This window comes from Cydia fagiglandana, chromosome 16 (genome assembly GCF_963556715.1).
Source record: "Cydia fagiglandana chromosome 16, ilCydFagi1.1, whole genome shotgun sequence".
NCBI lineage: Eukaryota > Metazoa > Arthropoda > Insecta > Lepidoptera > Tortricidae > Cydia > Cydia fagiglandana.
This window is the reverse complement of record NC_085947.1, coordinates 4162792-4180759: the sequence shown is the minus strand read 5'-3', so window position 1 is coordinate 4180759 and position 17968 is coordinate 4162792. Positions and strand designations below refer to the sequence as shown.

The 17968-nt window shown below is 38.5% G+C and overlaps 1 protein-coding gene and 1 long non-coding RNA gene across 2 annotated transcripts in view; one reads left to right on the top strand and one right to left on the bottom strand.

Moving 5' to 3' along the window:
- Positions 1–17968, bottom strand: part of LOC134671780 (transient receptor potential cation channel trpm) — a 410982-nt gene that overhangs the window by 308465 nt on the left and 84549 nt on the right. The window lies entirely within an intron of this gene.
- Positions 9840–10934, top strand: LOC134671796 (uncharacterized). Its single transcript, XR_010099273.1, has 3 exons — positions 9840–10004; positions 10707–10769; positions 10851–10934. It is a non-coding gene; the product is annotated as an uncharacterized LOC134671796 (long non-coding RNA).

Below are 17968 nucleotides of genomic sequence, written 5' to 3'. Positions count from 1 at the left end.
TACCAACATTGGCTGTAGCATTGATGCCCAACAATGGGCCTTTGTTTATTTTGGTAACGTTGGCTAATCAACGATATCATACGATGGCCCAATGACGACAAATATCGCATTTACCAACATTAGCTGTGGCACTGATGCCCAACAATGGGCCTTTGTGTATTTTGGTAACGTTGGCTAATCAACGATATCATCCGATGGCCCAATGATGACAAATATCGCATTTACCAACATTGGCTGTGGCACTGATGCCCAACAATGGGCCTTTGTTTATTTTGGTAACGTTGGCTAATCAACGATATCATCCAATGGCCCAATGATGACAAAAATCGCATTTACCAACATTGGCTGTGGCACTGATGCCCAACAATGGGCCTTTGTTTAATTTGGTAACGTTGGCTAATCAACGATATCATACGATGGCCCAATGACGACAAATATCGCATTTACCAACATTGGCTGTAGCATTGATGCCCAACAATGGGCCTTTGTTTATTTTGGTAACGTTGGCTAGTCAACGATATCATCCGATGGCCCAATGACGACAAATATTGCATTTACCAACATTGGCTGTAGCATTGATGCCCAACAATGGGCCTTTGTGTATTTTGGTAACGTTGGCTAAACAACGATAACATTCGTTGGCCCAGTGAGCACAAATATCGCATTTACCAACATTGGCTGTGGTACTGATGCCCAACAATACCAGTTGAGTTTGCTTGTGGCGTCACTAGATGGCGTTACTGTCTCCAAACATCGAAGTTATAGTTATTTTCTCGATCATTCCGGATATAATCATAATATTTTTTAAAAGTAACTTATAAATCTAATAGCTTTAACTAAACAATTTACACATAAATTTAAAAAATTGTATTTTACCAACATTTTCTCAATTTAAATCTCAAAAAACATAAATCTCGCTTACGAAGTTTCGAAGTGCGGTTAGTATATATACAAATTAGAGTGTATAGTAAGTGTACTTGCTTCGGCAGTACATATACTAAAAATGGAACGATAGAGAGAAGATTAACAACAACTGCTGCCTAGGGCCTTCATGTGGATACAACCAATGCCTACCGTAGTGTAATTGTAATATTTATCAGCAAAGGCCCAACGTCGTATTACACAACCACTTAACGTAGGGTAACTGTAGGACTCGTAAACAAAAGCCCATTACATAATAGACTGTAGGCACACTATAAATTACACAACTATTTACCTACGGTAGTATTGTAAGAATCCTACACAAGGCCCAACGTTAAAGTTACAATGTTGGCCCTTTGTGGGACAAGCTGTGTTGGGCCTTCAACCTGGTGCACGACTACCTACCGACCTACCTGACCTGCCGTTGGGTAATTGTTGAATTTGCAAACAGAAGCACAACGAAAAAAATGCCCTTTTTTATTTTTTTGCAGTTGGCCCTACAGCAAGCCATACGGCCAAATGTAACAATTAACCAACCATCAAACAAATGTGTATAGGCCCAACCACGGCCCAACCAAAACCACCACCGTTGAATAATTGTATGATTTATTTAAATAGGCCCAACGAAAAAATTACTCTAATGGCCCTCTGTTGGGAATCTTCGGGAGGGCCTTTGTCGAGGGCTCTCCAGCAAATCGTACGGCCAAATGTAACAATTAACCAACCTTCAAACAAATGTGTACAGGCCCATCCACGGCCCAACCAAAACCACCAACGTTGAATAATTGTATGATTAATTTAAATAGGCCCAACGAAAAAATTACTCTTATGGCCCTCTGTTGGGAATCTTCGGGAGGGCCTTTGTCGAGGGCCCTCCAGCAAATCGTACGGCCAAATATAACGGTTGCCCAACTAATACGTAAACAAAGGCCCAACAAAATCCCTACAAGAAAATGCTATTAGGGAAACGAGCAAATCTCATAAACACAATATTGTACAAACTACGCGGGTCGCCGAGAAACTGCAATAGTATTATTGTATACTTTAAGCAGGCTTTTCATAACACTGCACTATATAAATGCAACGTGTGCCGCTGAAAATGTCGTTTTAGGATTTTATTAAAACCTATTCCAGCCGTGCTGCGGCCATTTTAAGTTTGCACACGTTGTAGGTAATGCATGCTTCATGAAATGGTACAAGGCAAACGAAATAATAAAAAATATCCTTGTGGATTCATAATTTTCAAACTAAAGGTATTTTTATTAAATGAATTATGAATATTTCTATCGATGTACGAATTTGATAAAATATTTGACGAGTATTTGACAGATAAAACCATAATAAATTCAAGAAGTTTATACCCTAAAAGTTGTAATAGGATATTGTATCTCTATACATATTTAAGGCCAATGAAGAAATACATTTTAGTTACTAGCATTTTTTTCAGAATTATTAAGGTAGGTATGTAGAGTATTTTTGAAAAGAACTTTAGCAAATAAATGGTCACATTCAAAATCAAGCACTCCTAACTTTTGATTACTTAAATGAATCTATTAAAATTAAAACCTAATTCATTCGCGGACACGCAAAGCAACAGGAGTGGCTGTCACAGTTATTTATTTACGTTTCACACGAAAGTCAAATCTATTTAATATTTACTTATTAATTAACGTGATTAGTGAAATATTTATGCATTTTGTATATGTCGGCGGCCGATCGTAAGATCAGGCAGATCGTAATGTTCCTTTGTATTGTTTTGAGGATAGTCACATTAAACCAATGTATAGGTAAGATAGGTTCGTTAGGTAAGGTTGCTTAGATGCCCGAAGGGCAAACTGCCCGGAAATAGGAACCCCGCTCGGGGCTCCGTCGACTCAGGGAACGAGTCAAAGATTTTCACGTTTCACTATATGCCTAGGAATTTCACGATATACCTGATCTTACGATCGGCCGCCGACATATACAAGAGGTTTTCGTCTTTAACTAAAACGGTTAAAATAGCTTTTGATCAGGTTTCTTCAATCAGGATTAGGTACCGAGTACGTAACGTACCTACGCATGTAATAAAAGCAGAGTAAAAGCGTTTGCAAAATTCTACTGAACTTCTTGTCATTATACAAAACAACAATGAAATTGCAATTTAGAGACATTTTAGGAGCTCAGTCTCTATAAATTTCGGATTCAATAAAGTACAAACTGAAACTGCAATTTGTTATACAAGTGGACAGCGTGGGATAGGGTTGTTACTGTTAAGAATAAGTAAACTTATTTTATTATCCCAGTGTTTTAATTTCTGTTTTTTAAGTACCTATTCACACTACTTACTTACAGACATAGTACATGAATATTTTCCATCCTACATATTTTCACGGAAAGGTACGAAAGTGTCTTGCTATTTCATCCTTATCATTCATTTATACCGGAATCACCTTTAATCACGGCGCGCTCATTCTTTCTTCCGTGCCTTTAATTAAACCTTATTTTAACAATCATAATACATAGGCAAAGAGGTAGATCCGTTAATACATAGGTTAATTAATAGGTAAGGTAAGGTAGAAAAGGGGTTTCAGTGTGGATGGGCGGCTCCGTCGTCGAACCCAAGCCACCTGGCAGTGGACTTAAAGCGGTGGCGTGTGCCTCGTATGCACATGCTGGTGGCGCGTATAACGGCGATACTGCCTGCCCGATTCGAACTTTCATCATCATCATCTCAGCCTATATACGTCCCACTGCTGGGCACAGGCCTCCTCTCGAGCGCGAGAGGGCTTGGGCTATAGTCCCCACGCTAGCCCAATGCGGATTGGGGACTTCACATACACCTTTGAATTTCTTCGCAGCTGTATGCAGGTTTCCTCACGATGTTTTCCTTCACCGAAAAGCGACTGGTAAATATCAAATGATATTTCGTACATAAGTTCCGAAAAACTCATTGGTACGAGCCGGGGTTTGAACCCGCGACCTCCGGATTGCAAGTCGCACGCTCTTACCGCTAGGCCACCAGCGCTCGCGCAAGGCCACAAGCGATTCGAACTTTAAGATACGTCAAATATTACGGCTAGATACGATATGAATTAGATATGTCAGTGTCAAAAGCGACATGTTTGTTTGAAGAAACGTCACCTTTGACACTGACATATCTAATCCATATCGTATCTAGCCGAAATATCTAACGTATCTTAAAGTTCGAATAGGGCCGTGCATCTCAGCCAGCCCAGTATGGTGCTTAGTGAGCGGTTCCACCGTTGAGATATAGTTTCTGCCATATGTTTGATAAATACTAATAATTAGTAAGTTTTTGTTGTGCTAACCCTACACTATAGTTTTCAATGTTTTCATCGCTATGTTAGCAACATTGAGTGCACGAACTTAGCAGCTCGGTTTGTGCGAATATATGTTTTGTCTCGATTCAGCGTTTAGGACATTTAGGTAACAAATGGCGAAACTCGCTAGCCATTTACCTGTCTAGCTAGACTAATGGGACTACAGCTTAGAGCAGCGGTCGGCAACAAGCGGCCCGCGAGCCTCCTGGCTATTTTGTAACTATGTAATATTGACAAACGGCAATGTCTGCTAAATCACAAATAATACCAAAGTGCGGCCCGCGTCAACTTCGGTAACTACTATGTGGCTCTTGGCTGCTAAAAGGTTGCCGACCGCTGGTTTAGTTTGGCGAAAAAATAGGCGGCCAATGGTCATACACATTGTATGGACTGACGTTTATCTTACATGGCTATTTAACCGACTTCCAAATCTCAAAGAAGGAGGTTATCAATTCGGTTGTATGTTTTTTTTTTATTTTTTTTTTTTTTTTTATGTTTGTTACTCCATATCTCCGTCATTACTAGATCGATTTTGAAAATTCTTTTTTTGATTGAATGTATATGCATACAGATTGGTCCCGTTTTTGTCAAAACCCAGTTCTGATGATGGGATCCATGAGGAATCGAGGGAACTCCTCAAATCTTAAAGGCATACATATAGTGCTTTTTGGGTTTTTATCAACAAATCAAGCATATACACCCAAAAAAGTGACATTTGATGAAGTGAAACTGCTGATGATGATCAGAACGGAACTCTTTAACGACGCATAGTTCACGGTTGGCGATATGTCCTCTTAGTTATGTTTGTTAAGCAAGTTAAGTTTTTAAGCCACATTTTTGTCAAGCTCGAGTTCTGATGATGGGATCCATGAGGAATCAAGGGAACTCCTCAAATCTTAAAGGCATGCGTATAGAGATTTTTGTATTTACATCAGAAAATCAAGCATTTTCATTAAAAACTGTTGCATTTGATGAAGTGGAACTGCTGATGATGATCAGAACAGAACTCTTCAACGACGCATAGTTCACGGTTGGCGATTTGTCCTCGTCGTTATGTTTGTTAAGCAAGTTAAGTTTTTAAGCCACATTTTTGTCAAGTTCGAGTTCTGATGATGGGATCCATGAGGAATCAAGGGAACTCCTCAAATCTTAAAGGCATGCGTATAGAGATTTTTGTATTTACATAAAAAATCAAGCATTTTCATTAAAAACTGTTGCATTTGATGAAATGGAACTGCTGATGATGATCAGAACAGAACTCTTAAACGACGCATAGTTCACGTTTGGCGATTTTTCCTTTTCGTTATGTTCGTTAAGCAAGTTAAGTTTTTAAGCCACATTTTTGTCAAGCTCGAGTTCTGATGATGGGATCCATAAGGAATCGAGGGAACTCCTCAAATATTAAAGGCATACGTATAGATTTTTTTGTATTTTCATCATAAAATCAAGCATTTACATTAAAAACTGTCGCATTTGATGAAGTGGAACTGCTGATGATGACCAGAACAGAACTCTTCAATGACACATGGTACACGTTTGGTGATAACGAATTTCGATTTTGACTTGGACTGGGACCCGGACTCGGACTCATACCCGGATCCGGTTCGGACCTGGACTCGGATCCGGATTCGGACCCGGACTCGGAACCGGACTCGGACCCGGACTCGGATCCGGACTCGGACCCGGTCTCGGACCCGGACACGGACCCGGACTCGGACCCGGACTCGGACCCGGACCCGGACTCGGACCCGGACTCGGACCCGGACCTTGACCCAGAAAACCACTATGATACTACCTTAACTAAATAAACAACTATGATTACCTATCATAAAATTTATGTAGGTATAAAGTACGATGATGCCAATCTTACTAGCCCCTCCCGCTTAAACCCCCGTACACCGCACGGCATGCGCCATTAAGTGGGTTAGGTTAGGTTTGAACTGCGATCCTCACAGAACCGAACAAGGATTAGGTTAGGTTAGAACTGCGAGCCTTACAGAAACGAAATGCTACTTGAAAAGTGGGTTTGATTAGGTTCGAACTGCGATCCGCACAGAACCGAACTGCTATCTGAGGAGTAGGTTAGGTTAGGCTAGAACTACGACCCTCATGGCTCCTCTTCACGATGGGCCAACGCCGGCCACTCCAAGGGACGCATTTATGCGTTAGAGGGAGCAAGTGATATTGCTATCTCATTCTACCGCATGGCTGCGTCCCTTAGAGTGGCCGGCGTTGGCCCATCCTGTAGAGGAGCCATTATACAGAAGCGAAATGCTAGTAGAAAAGTGGTTGGTTTTACCTCCTTTTCTACATAGTGTACCATCTACAATAATCTTTCATCGATCCCCATGGAAGTCGGTTTTTTTTTCTTAAAAATGATTTTACGTTACGAGTACATTTGACGTGCCCCTCCCCCGCAAAAATCGGCAGGCTTATTTCGTACCGAAAATTACAGACATGGCGTCTCCGTTTGGTTATATCCTCTAGGGACTACACTTAAACCAAGCTATTTATTATTTTAAATCAAACTTCTATGAAAGAAGTTTATATTATCAAAATATAGTTATCAAAATGGCTGCCACGCTTGGTGACCAAGCTAGAGCAAGCCTTGGGGCCCGATTCGGATTTTGAAATAGACATCTATTAGATATCTTTTAGACATCACCAAGATACGATAACGATATGTTTAAGATCTAACCTGTCAAATTTGACATTTTGCGATTCTGGAGATACTCTTGAACGATTTCCACAGGATATGACTTAGAGATCCAATTCACATCTAATAGATATCTTACTCTATCTAAACTATAACGTATCTAGAATGGATCTAGTACGTGTCGTCTCTTGTGAATATCTTGAAGTTCGAATACGGCAGTTGGTACCACTTATCCGCAGTCTTTATATTCATATTCAATTCTTTATTGCAGATAACAAATGATCCATATACGAGTAACAAAACAAGATGGCGCTGGCCGGCACCAGACCAAGAATCTCCTCAATTTCCGCTCGTGAACTATCCCGGTACAAGGGTTTCCTGAGACCAAGACGCTATATTAGCCATGAAAATTTATTTTACCGTTTTGATCGCAAATGCAATAACAAATATTCGTTTAAAATCATAGACAAGAGAGTTCCACCGATGCCAAAATAAATAAAGTCGGGGATAGACGTTCCGCTGTAAAGACAATAAATAATTGCATAAACACAACAAATTCTAGTGAAATCCCTTATAACATAGAAATTGTTTGATATTTAGTTGGACAGTTCAAAAGCGACTTAAAGCCGTTGTATTAAGGTTAAAATCAATTTATCGTTTTGATAATAGTGGTATCAGTACCATTCAATACACGTGATTTTTCTACAGACATTTACAAGTATTATTCAATACATGAATTTGATAGTGTCCAGTTTTAATAACAGACAATTATATAACGGCCTACCAAAGACATACCTATGTAACTTCGTATAAGATGAATAAAGTCTACGGAAAAAACGTGCCTCGAAAATCAAGAGATAGTCATTCTCGCATAGATGGCGCACACACCTTTGGCCTATGCTCGGCTAGATGGCGTGACGACACCGTTTCATATTTCACAATTTTAACACTTACATATGTGAATGAGCATGGGTCAAAACAATATACTTAAAAATAATAAAATCATTTATCCATATATAATATATATATATGTACATATATTTTTTTTGGATAGCAGACGCCACTGGTGATCGTAGAGCTGGCAGCTTCCTCGCACAAAGAATAAGTATTGCGATACAGCGGGGAAATGCTGCCAGCATCTACGGCACCATTCCGCAGGATAGTTTGTAATTATTTATTTTTAGATTAGTTTTATTTATTTTTAGATTTAGTTTTTAAGTTTTGTAGGTTAGTTATTTAATTATGTTTTAACAAAAAAAAATTTTTGATAATTTTATACGTGTTTATTTTGAGTTTTAGTCGTGTGTCGATAGATGACAGTAAATTTACAGTGACTACAAAATTTACTATGACAGGACCCCTCTATACTATCTATTCTCTTTGTGCCTACTTAACACAACAGATTTGAGACACCAACTCTAAAACAAAGCTACGTACTCTCCGGCCTGTGAACTGGTAGTTCATTAATTAATTCATTCATTCGTTCACTGAATGAAGGAGGGTTAATCCAATCACTTAGCTCTCATGGTTTATGCATTATCTGTTCGTTTGAGAGTCAAACATTTCGATTGTTATCGTTTTAAAAACTAAATGGCGCAAAAGTGCAATAGGGCCAACAGGGATTTTACACTGAAATGTTTTTAGGGTTCCGTACCTCAAAAGGAAAAAGCGAAACCCTTATAGGATCACTTTGTTGTCCGTCCGTCCGTCCGTCCATCTGTCTGTCAAGCAAGACCCTTTATCTCGGGAACGCGTGGAGGTATCGAGTTGAAATTAAAACCACATACTTAGGTCACAGTCCCGACAGAAATTTCGATAATCTCAAGGGAATCAAAATTGATAGGGTACTTCCTGTTGACCTAGAACTATTAAATTTGACAAGTAATTTTGTCACAGGGAAAACTGCAAATTTGTAAAAAAAAATAGTTAAATCTGTACAGAAAAAAAATAGTTAAATCTGTACAGAACCCTCGGTGGGCTAGTCCGTTTTTTTTAACTGTCTTGTTTGCTGTTACTGTACACTTTAAAAGCACACACTCATGTTTTATTCAATATACTCGAGCGTACAAATGTCCTTGCCTGATAAGTCCGCATTTGAACCACTTTATTACTGCAGATGATATAAACATTTTTGTATACCTAACTTTTTAATGCTAATGCCGGCTGTACTCGCTCGGCGAGAGCCTCTCGCCGAGAGTCTCGGGCCAGAAGCTGTCGACGAGAGCACACCATGTGCACATCATTTAAACCGCGGATGCCCGCCACGATGGTCATAGAAACTGTTGTTGCCATTTGCCTCTGTGCTGCTAGCTACTAGGGGTCATCCATTAATTACATCACACGTTTAGGGGGAGGGAGGGGTCAAGAAAATGTGACATATTGTGACATGGGGGAGGGGGGAGACACAAACTTTGTGACGTCACTTTAACTTCATCAGTAACCGAAAATTTATTTAAATTATTTTATTCGCTGTACATTTAAGGCCGTTCCCTGAGCCAGAAATGTAAAAATACCCCAATTATGATCCTATTTTTCTAAGAAACGTTGATATTTGTAGACCTGGGAAAAATATATATAATTCTTGATTATATTATCTTTAATAACACAGCTTTCGATACACGATTCATAACACTTCGCTCGATACAATTTAATCCCAAAGTAACCTCCAATTCGAATTTATACTCCAACTTTACTTGTTTCTTTACTATGTGACACTATGAAACAAAAAAAGGAGAAAAATCAATCATAACTATAACAATAATTTGACAGCTTTAGAAAAACGATAATTAGAGGCAATATTTTTAAAATAAATAATCATCAACTAATTCTATCGTAAAAAAATATCGACTTCGGCCTGCATGCTCTATCTCCGTCTGTCTTTCGAAATGAGACAGTGATGGCTGAGCGCTCGTGCCAGACGGACTTGTACTACGTGTCCCCAAAACAAATATAAGATTTACTTATAAAAACTGTGCTGTGTTGTGTGTCCTAGTGATATACCGTGTGCACCAAAACCTTTAAGTTATAATGGGTAACAAGCAATTGAATAAAAAGAAGACATCTCGAAAAAGACAACTCGGAAGATTCCAACAAACAATGGAACTAACGTAAGTAAAAATGTATATTTATTACACAGTGAAATAAGTAATTATTACTTAATTTAATATATACTCGATCGTACTAATTAGTAATCCATATAACTTAAAACATTCTAAAATTTAATAATCGCTCCATCTACCGGTTAAACATTGTCATCAATTCATCATCTAAATAGCTTAAAAGGATATTGCGATTCGCGACGTTTACACCACGCGGCACTAGCGCCGCACACGGCAAAGACAGAAAACATTGCCGTCTATACTTCGTTTTTTTTAGCATTCGAAATTAGGTAAACAATCTTGACGTGTCTTTTAATTGAAAAACACATTTTAAAAATAAGTTACGGCAAATTTGTAACAATTATGAATCTAATACGATCATTTATATTCGTCTGCTTTCATAAGTAATAGTTATAGATTTTTATAAAGCGTTTTTCAATTAAAAGACATGTCAAGATCGCTTACCTTCTTTCAAGTTCTTTCTAATGCTAAAAAAAACGAACTATAAGTATGTGTGCGTCTCCGTGAGTCGTAGTTACGCGGTTGCGGTGTAGTGGGCCTTCCTATAAATACGAGCACACAGTGATACACGTAACGCACACAATTAGACGCATAAAGCGTTCTTTTAGCAATCCATCCACCTATCGAGGGTTCGAACCTCAGCTCGTGATTTGTCATGCGTCTAAACTTTTTACTTTTTTGTCTTTCTAGGAAAAGAAGAAAATTGGATAATTTCACAGCCGAACATGATACTACATCTTTAGACTACATCGAGTGAATATAATTATTAGACTTGTGCTTTTTAGCCCTACCTACGTAACACGATACACTACTACAATTTATCTTTATTTACAGACTGCAAAATATGGAAATGGAATCTCCGATTTCATCAACCACTGACATTCAAAGTAACGAGTAAGTTCTAATTCTAATTGTGGCATTATCTATGAAAAGGGACCTTATTGTCTATGGCGCTTACGACGCACATGTCGCGCGGCGTGGTATTTATATCAGAACATCGTTGATAATGGCGGAAGCGCCATCGACAATAAGGTCCCTTTTCATAGATAACGTCGCATATGTAGGTACCTATGTCGCGCGTAACTTCGTGCGTTGCGATAAATACCTACCTACTCACAGCGGCGGCGTACGAAAAGACCTTAGTTAGATTTAGATACCTACTGTTTTCCTATCAGTGCAGATGCTTATATCTTTTTATGCTTTGAATTGATATTCTCAATTATTTGGACATATTTTGTACTTATTTTCCTAGATGGCTAATAGTACTACCTACTTAGCAAATGTTCGCCGAAAACTAAATAAAATGTCGCCAATCAATAATATCGTACGAGATACATTGCCCTCATCAGTTATTTGATATTCTACAAGAGGTACTTAATTTAAAAAAACCGGCCAAGTGCAAGTTGGACTCGCACACGCAGGGTTCCGTACCATTATGCAAAAAACGGCAAAAATCACGTTTGTTGTATAACTATTTATTTTATTCTGTTTTTAGTATTTGTTGTTATAGCGGCGATAGAAATTCAATCATCTGTGAAAATTTAAACTGTCTAGCTACCACGGTTCATGAGATACAGCCTGATGACAGACGGACAGATGGACGGACGGACAGCGAAGTCTTAGTAATAGGGTCCCGTTTTTACCCTTTGGATACGGAACCCTAAAAATGTACACTGATAGAATGTAATAGGGTTGCCTGAGTAAGTCCCGGAAATTAAAATCCCGGGATTTACCGATTGTCCGTACTTTCGTTATTCTTTTACGTATTTTTTAATGAACTGATAGTTATTTTATATTATACCTACCCTACACAATAGTAAATGATTTCCTTTTCTTGAGCGTGTTGACCGATTTTTTATTTTAATAAAACTAATAATCTTGGGCAATTATTTCCATTTTCAATTTCTCATTTACCTGTGATAGAGCATTTTTAGGGTTCTGTAGCCAAATGGCAAAAAACGGAACCCTTAAGGATTCGTCATATCTTTCTGTCTGCGTTTCGCGGGTCCATGATCAATTTATGAAATAGTAATGGACTAATTAGGGGTCATCCATTAATTACGTCACACGAATTTCTAGGTCTTTTTTATTTCTTGTCACACTTGGTCACATTTGGCAAACCCCTCCCCCCTAGTGTGACGTCACATTTTTTGCATGTGATGTTTTTAAATGTGCAAAATTGCATGTGAGTAGGTAAAATTGGTTTCAAGTTGTGAAGTGGTTTGTTTAACCCTCGTGCCTTGAAACCCTCGCAAAGCTCGACATTACATTTTCGGTATTGAGAAGGACCAATATTGAAATATCCGGATCCCGGGATTTATTATTCGTTGTTAGGTTGAAACTTGGTTAGGGCATGCAATATCGGATCATTCTCAATCCCGGGATTGATTTCCGATATTGCATGTCAATCCCGGGATTTCAATATTAATACCGGTATTTTGATATTAATTCGGATTTTTGCGATATACGAGAAAAAAAGCTAATATATTTGACAATAGAGTAGATCCGAGTACCTATTTGATATAATTTCAATTTGAGGCCTCTACACGTTCCTGAGAAAAAAGGTTTTGACTCTTGAGTGATTCCACGAACCTATGGAACCCTGTAAAATGAATAAATTTGATTTACAGTCATATGGTGCTATTTCACAGCACTAGTGCGACAATTAGCAATTACGTGACTATTATTACACAATTCTCTCTAGTTTTTGCTCGTATTTAGTATACAAGTAACTAATTATTCGTATAAAATTATTTATCGTATCTTAAAAAAAACACTCGTATAGTTTCAAAATAAGCTATTTTATTTTGTTGGCATTGTCAAACCCATTGACTATTTTTGTTTTGCTTTAATATATGGTCAGCCGTAAAAGTATTAGCGTCAGCAATGGATTTATATAATGTATTTCTTTAAAAAACATGATATTTCATGCTAAGTAACAGAAAACAGTCAAATATTGTACCTGAAATATTAATCCCGAAAATCCCGAAAGTACCGGGAATTTAATTTTGAAATCCCGGTTCTTTGCTTGGCTCTAAATCCCGGCAATTCCCGGTACTTTCGGTACCGGTATTTCCCGGGAGCAAACCCTAGTATGTAGGTTCTGTAAAACGTTGTACGATACATGTGCCAATAGGTAATTCGCAACTCGTGTCGATTCAAAACACTCCCTTCGGTCGTGTTCGAATTTATCGCCACTCGTTTCGAATTTCCTATTTGCCGCACTTGTAAACGTAATGTAGGTACTATTACAATATGGTGCTACTTTACCGCATTAGTGCGATAATTAGCACATTACGTAACTATGTCGAAAATTTAAAGGGCCATATTATGTACTGTAAAACGTTGTACGATACATGTGCGAATTACCTATTTTATCGCACTTGTATCGGTATGCCCTAACTTTTTAATAAATATCGATGATATACCTGCACAGTATACCTAATAAATAATGATATTAGGTGTATAACTTAATTTTTACAGATTTTTTCTTAGAGCTTAAAACTATATTTAAAACAGAAATATTTCGCGGTCTTTTGTGATTTTGTAAGGATCGTACACAAGAGTTTAGAACACCAAAACGACAAGTCTATACAAGTTACATAACCTCTCAGAATAGTAAAGTTTACGATGGCAACTGATAAACAGCACATTCGGCACTGCATCTTATACGAATTCCAACAAGGAATAAATGCTTCTCAAGCACGGGAATCAATATGTAGTGTTCTTCGTGACGACGTTGTATCTTATGAAACTTGTAATTATTGGTACAAACGTTTTAGAAGTGGTAATTTCGATCTAATGACCAGCCGCGCCCTGGGCAGCCTCGAAAGTTTGAAGATGCGGAATTACAAGCTTTACTAGATGAGGACTCAACGCAAACGCAAAAAGAGCTTGCAGCTCAGTTAGGAGTCACCCAAACAGCTATTTCCAAGCGTTTGCACCAAATGGGAAAAATTCATAAACTTGGAAGATGGGTCCCACGTGTGTTGACCGAACACAACCTAGGTCAACGTATGAACACGTGTCTTTCACTGCTTGCCCGGCAACAAAAAAAGGACTTCTTGTGGAAAATTGTGACGGGTGATGAGAAGTACATTTTTTACAAGAATCCCAAACATAAAAAGTCGTGGGTAGATCCCGGGCAACCCTCTACATCGACGCCGAAACCGAACCGAAACTTTAAGAAAGTTCTTCTGTGTATCTGGTGGTACATGAAGGGTGTGCTTTATTATGAACTTCTGGAAACTGGTCAGACGGTGACAGCGGAACGCTACTGTCGACAGTTGAACAAATTGAGTGAAGAGCTGGATCAGAAAAGGCCATTTACTGGGCAAAGAAGCCGGCAAGTCATACTGCTGCATGACAACGCTCGACCTCACGTTGCTCGCGTGACTCAAAAGACCCTCTTGGATTTGGGATGGGAAGTTTTACAGCACGCGGCTTATTCGCCAGACTTGGCCCCATCTGATTTTCATTTGTTCCGGTCAATGCAGCATGGCTTAGAGGGTAAACAGTTCAGAACGCTGGATGATGTGCGTAAATTCGTCGATGATTTTATCGCCTCGAAGCCTGCAAGTTTCTTTCGCGACGGCATCCGTATGCTGCCTGATAGATGGCGCAAGGTCATAGAGCACGATGGACAATATTTTCAAGATTAAGTTCATTGTCCACTATTTTTTTATAATTAAATAAAACTACTTAAGAATCTGTAAAAATTAAGTTATACACCTAATATTATAGAAAACTTGCAGTCATTAATTTGTTTAAATATAAACTGTATTTACCCTTATAATTAAATATTATTGAAATAAGAGTTGACTTCATTAAAATGAATATTTAATTTACACTATGTTTCATTTATTTTTCCATTTTAACTTTAACGCCGCATGCAGCATGCTTTTTCAGTATTTACCAATACGTTTTACAAATCAGTGTCCTGTTAGTTCATTTCAAGTCGCTACTTCTTGCGTGGCGCTGTTGTATCGTCATTGTATCTAGGGGCGGGACGGGTGGCGTGAGGGGAGCCTCGATTGTAGATTTCATTTGGGTACGGGAACGGCCTTAATTCGATTTGGCGATTTCGTAGAAAAAATGTGACATCACACTAGGGGGGAGGGGTTTGCCAAATGTGACCAAGTGTGACAAGGAGGGGGGGAGAGGTCAAAAAACCTAGAAATTCGTGTGACGTAATTAATGGATAGCCCCCTATAATTATTTAGGCCTATAACATAAAAAATCTTTATGTTTCACATCTTTTGCGTTCCATAGGACTGGTTCTTTTGGTAAAATTCTAAAAACTGCAATTCAGACTCGTTGGACGACATTTTAACGGCTGATCACCAAAACGCGTCTTTACAGAAACACACCGGGTAATTATTGATGATAATATTTAACATACGTGTGGTGGTAATTTGCATTTGTGATGTCTACCCCCTATTTGCCCTCGCGAGAGCAGCGAGGCCCTTTGACTCGGCCGCGAAAAACCGACCGCAATCGGAGAACGGCGAGACGAGACAAGGAAGACCGAGACAAGACGAGAGCAGTCTGTATACACTCGCTCTCGGCCTGTCTCGGGGTGTCTCGCCGAGAGTGTACAGCCGGCATAACAAACACGTAATTGTACGAGTACCATGTAAGAACTGTGTGGCTACCACCAGTTTGACACTACCATAAATGCATCTCCATCGTACTCACATATTAGTGCGAGCGAGATGTATAGAAAGTAAATTACATAGATGATGATGTTTTATGATTAATGAATAAACATGAAAGGGGAAACTAACCCAGGCAAATTGCCCCTTCTGTAAGTACCCAAAAAAAAAAAATACATAGACATTACTGTATAGTCTAGAATGTCTAGATAGATGTGCGGGTTTCCAGCAAATGTACATAAGCGACCATGAAGCATAAGGATCCTTCTGGAAAGCCACAAATTTTCTTAGACGAGAATACAGCTACCTTGCAATCCGTATTTCAGAGCATAAAAGCATTCTCATAAATTTGGGGTAGCAAATTTTGCCCGCGTTCCTCGCTCCCAAACGATTAAAGCACAATTATGTGAACATAGATTACAGAATTTTAGAACTGAACAGATGGAATACTTTTGAAAATTATATATTAAAAACAAAACAGTATTTGTTTTACATAGGGCTAAAGTTATTATTTATATATCGGTCCGGGCCGTAGCAACTACGCTCGCATTCCATTACATGTTTTGTTTATAAGTATTGATTTACCCGACAAAAAAAGTGTAGGTATTTAGTTTAATTTGTAAATTTTAGTTTAAGTCATAATAATTATGTAAGTATCTACAGTATTAAGTGGTTATAAGTTAAGTGTGCGCTCACCGAAAAATATGTATTTTGTATGAAAAAAAAAAAGAAATTCTCGTGTAAGTGAATATTATGTATTCTTATGAGAAATAAAGATCTTTAAACCTATTTAACCTCTATTGTTAATATTGATGCCCTAGCAAGCAAAGGATTCCAAAATTGAACATCGAGCTATAGTGCAGAATTTTGAACGTTGCGAGGGATCCGGGGAGGGATGATGGATAAGGGTACGTGAAAATAGTCTATATAGCCTTATATTTCCAATCCTCGGGTTCAAGTGTTTAAAATGATATTATGGTTTTTTTTTACTACAAAATGTCCCGCATTTCGGTGTGCCTCTTGGCATAGGCGTGAAAATAGCAGCGTGAACCTTATATTTCCCAACTTAAGGGGCCCACTGATTACCAGTTCGCCGGACGATATCAGCCTGTCAGTTAATCACAAAAGGTGACAGTTCCGAACAACTGATAGACTGATATCGTCCGGCGTCCCTTTAAGGCCACAGATTGCCAGTTCGCCGGACGATATTCACCTGTCAGTTGTTCGGAGCTGTCAAATTTTGCGTTTAACGGACAGGCTGATATCGTCCGGTTGGTTGGTAATCAGTGGGCCCCTTTAGATTTCGTCTCAATCTCAAAACAAAATATTAGGTTCACTCCTTTGCTACGTCAGAGAAAAGCTAACATAGCTATTCTTTTAAGGATTTTATCACACCATGAATAACAGATGCGATAAACTGGACAAGTGAAAGTTTATAACATCAGTATGGTTTCGAAATCTATCATCAAAAATTAGGCCTTCTTACGCAAGTCTTACAGTCGATAATTGAATGGATTGGTCCGTTAAAAAGGCTTGATAATTTGAACCATAAAACTCTTGTCAACTAAATTTTCCCCGACATTTACGATAACCTTTCCAACTCCCCAAGGCCTGTAATCTAAGATGTCGCCGTCTCACAAAGATGTGAAAATACGATAATGTCTTAACTTTGAACGAAAAGTTGCAACTTGTAATTCTGTTTTCAAACGTAGGTATAAGTTACTATTTAATATACTTATATAGGTATGGGATAATTAATGTCATAAGCGGTTTTTTTAAGGTGACAGTCCATTTCCAACGACAGCTGCACTACTATTCATTTTACTAGAAATTAACAATGACAGCAACGCGTTCAGTACCGCTAGTGCAGCTGCGGTTAGAAATGGAATGTTACCATTAGATAGGTAACAATAAAATGAAAAGTTTAGGCAATTGAAGCTTTGTATTGTATGTTTAATAAGTCCCCTATTGACATCATATCCCTTATGACATTATTGACATCATATCCGTAGTGCCCTTGCGCTTCGCCTGGCTCGTCTTGCTGGGGGCACTATTGTGTCCCAAGATAATCTCAAGGTAACTCCTTAATACAAAATCTAAGTCGTATAGCCAGAGCCAAAATACACACCTTATTTTTGCCTTAGAGACTTCTTCGGTATAAGAAAATGCTCTCATTTTCAGCGGCCATAGTTTTTCTTGCGGTTACACCCATGGGTATTCTTGGGTCTTCACGCAAAATTGAACTTTATGGCAATAGTTTCATGGTTGGATATTAAACAGTAGTTGGACTTGGTTTGC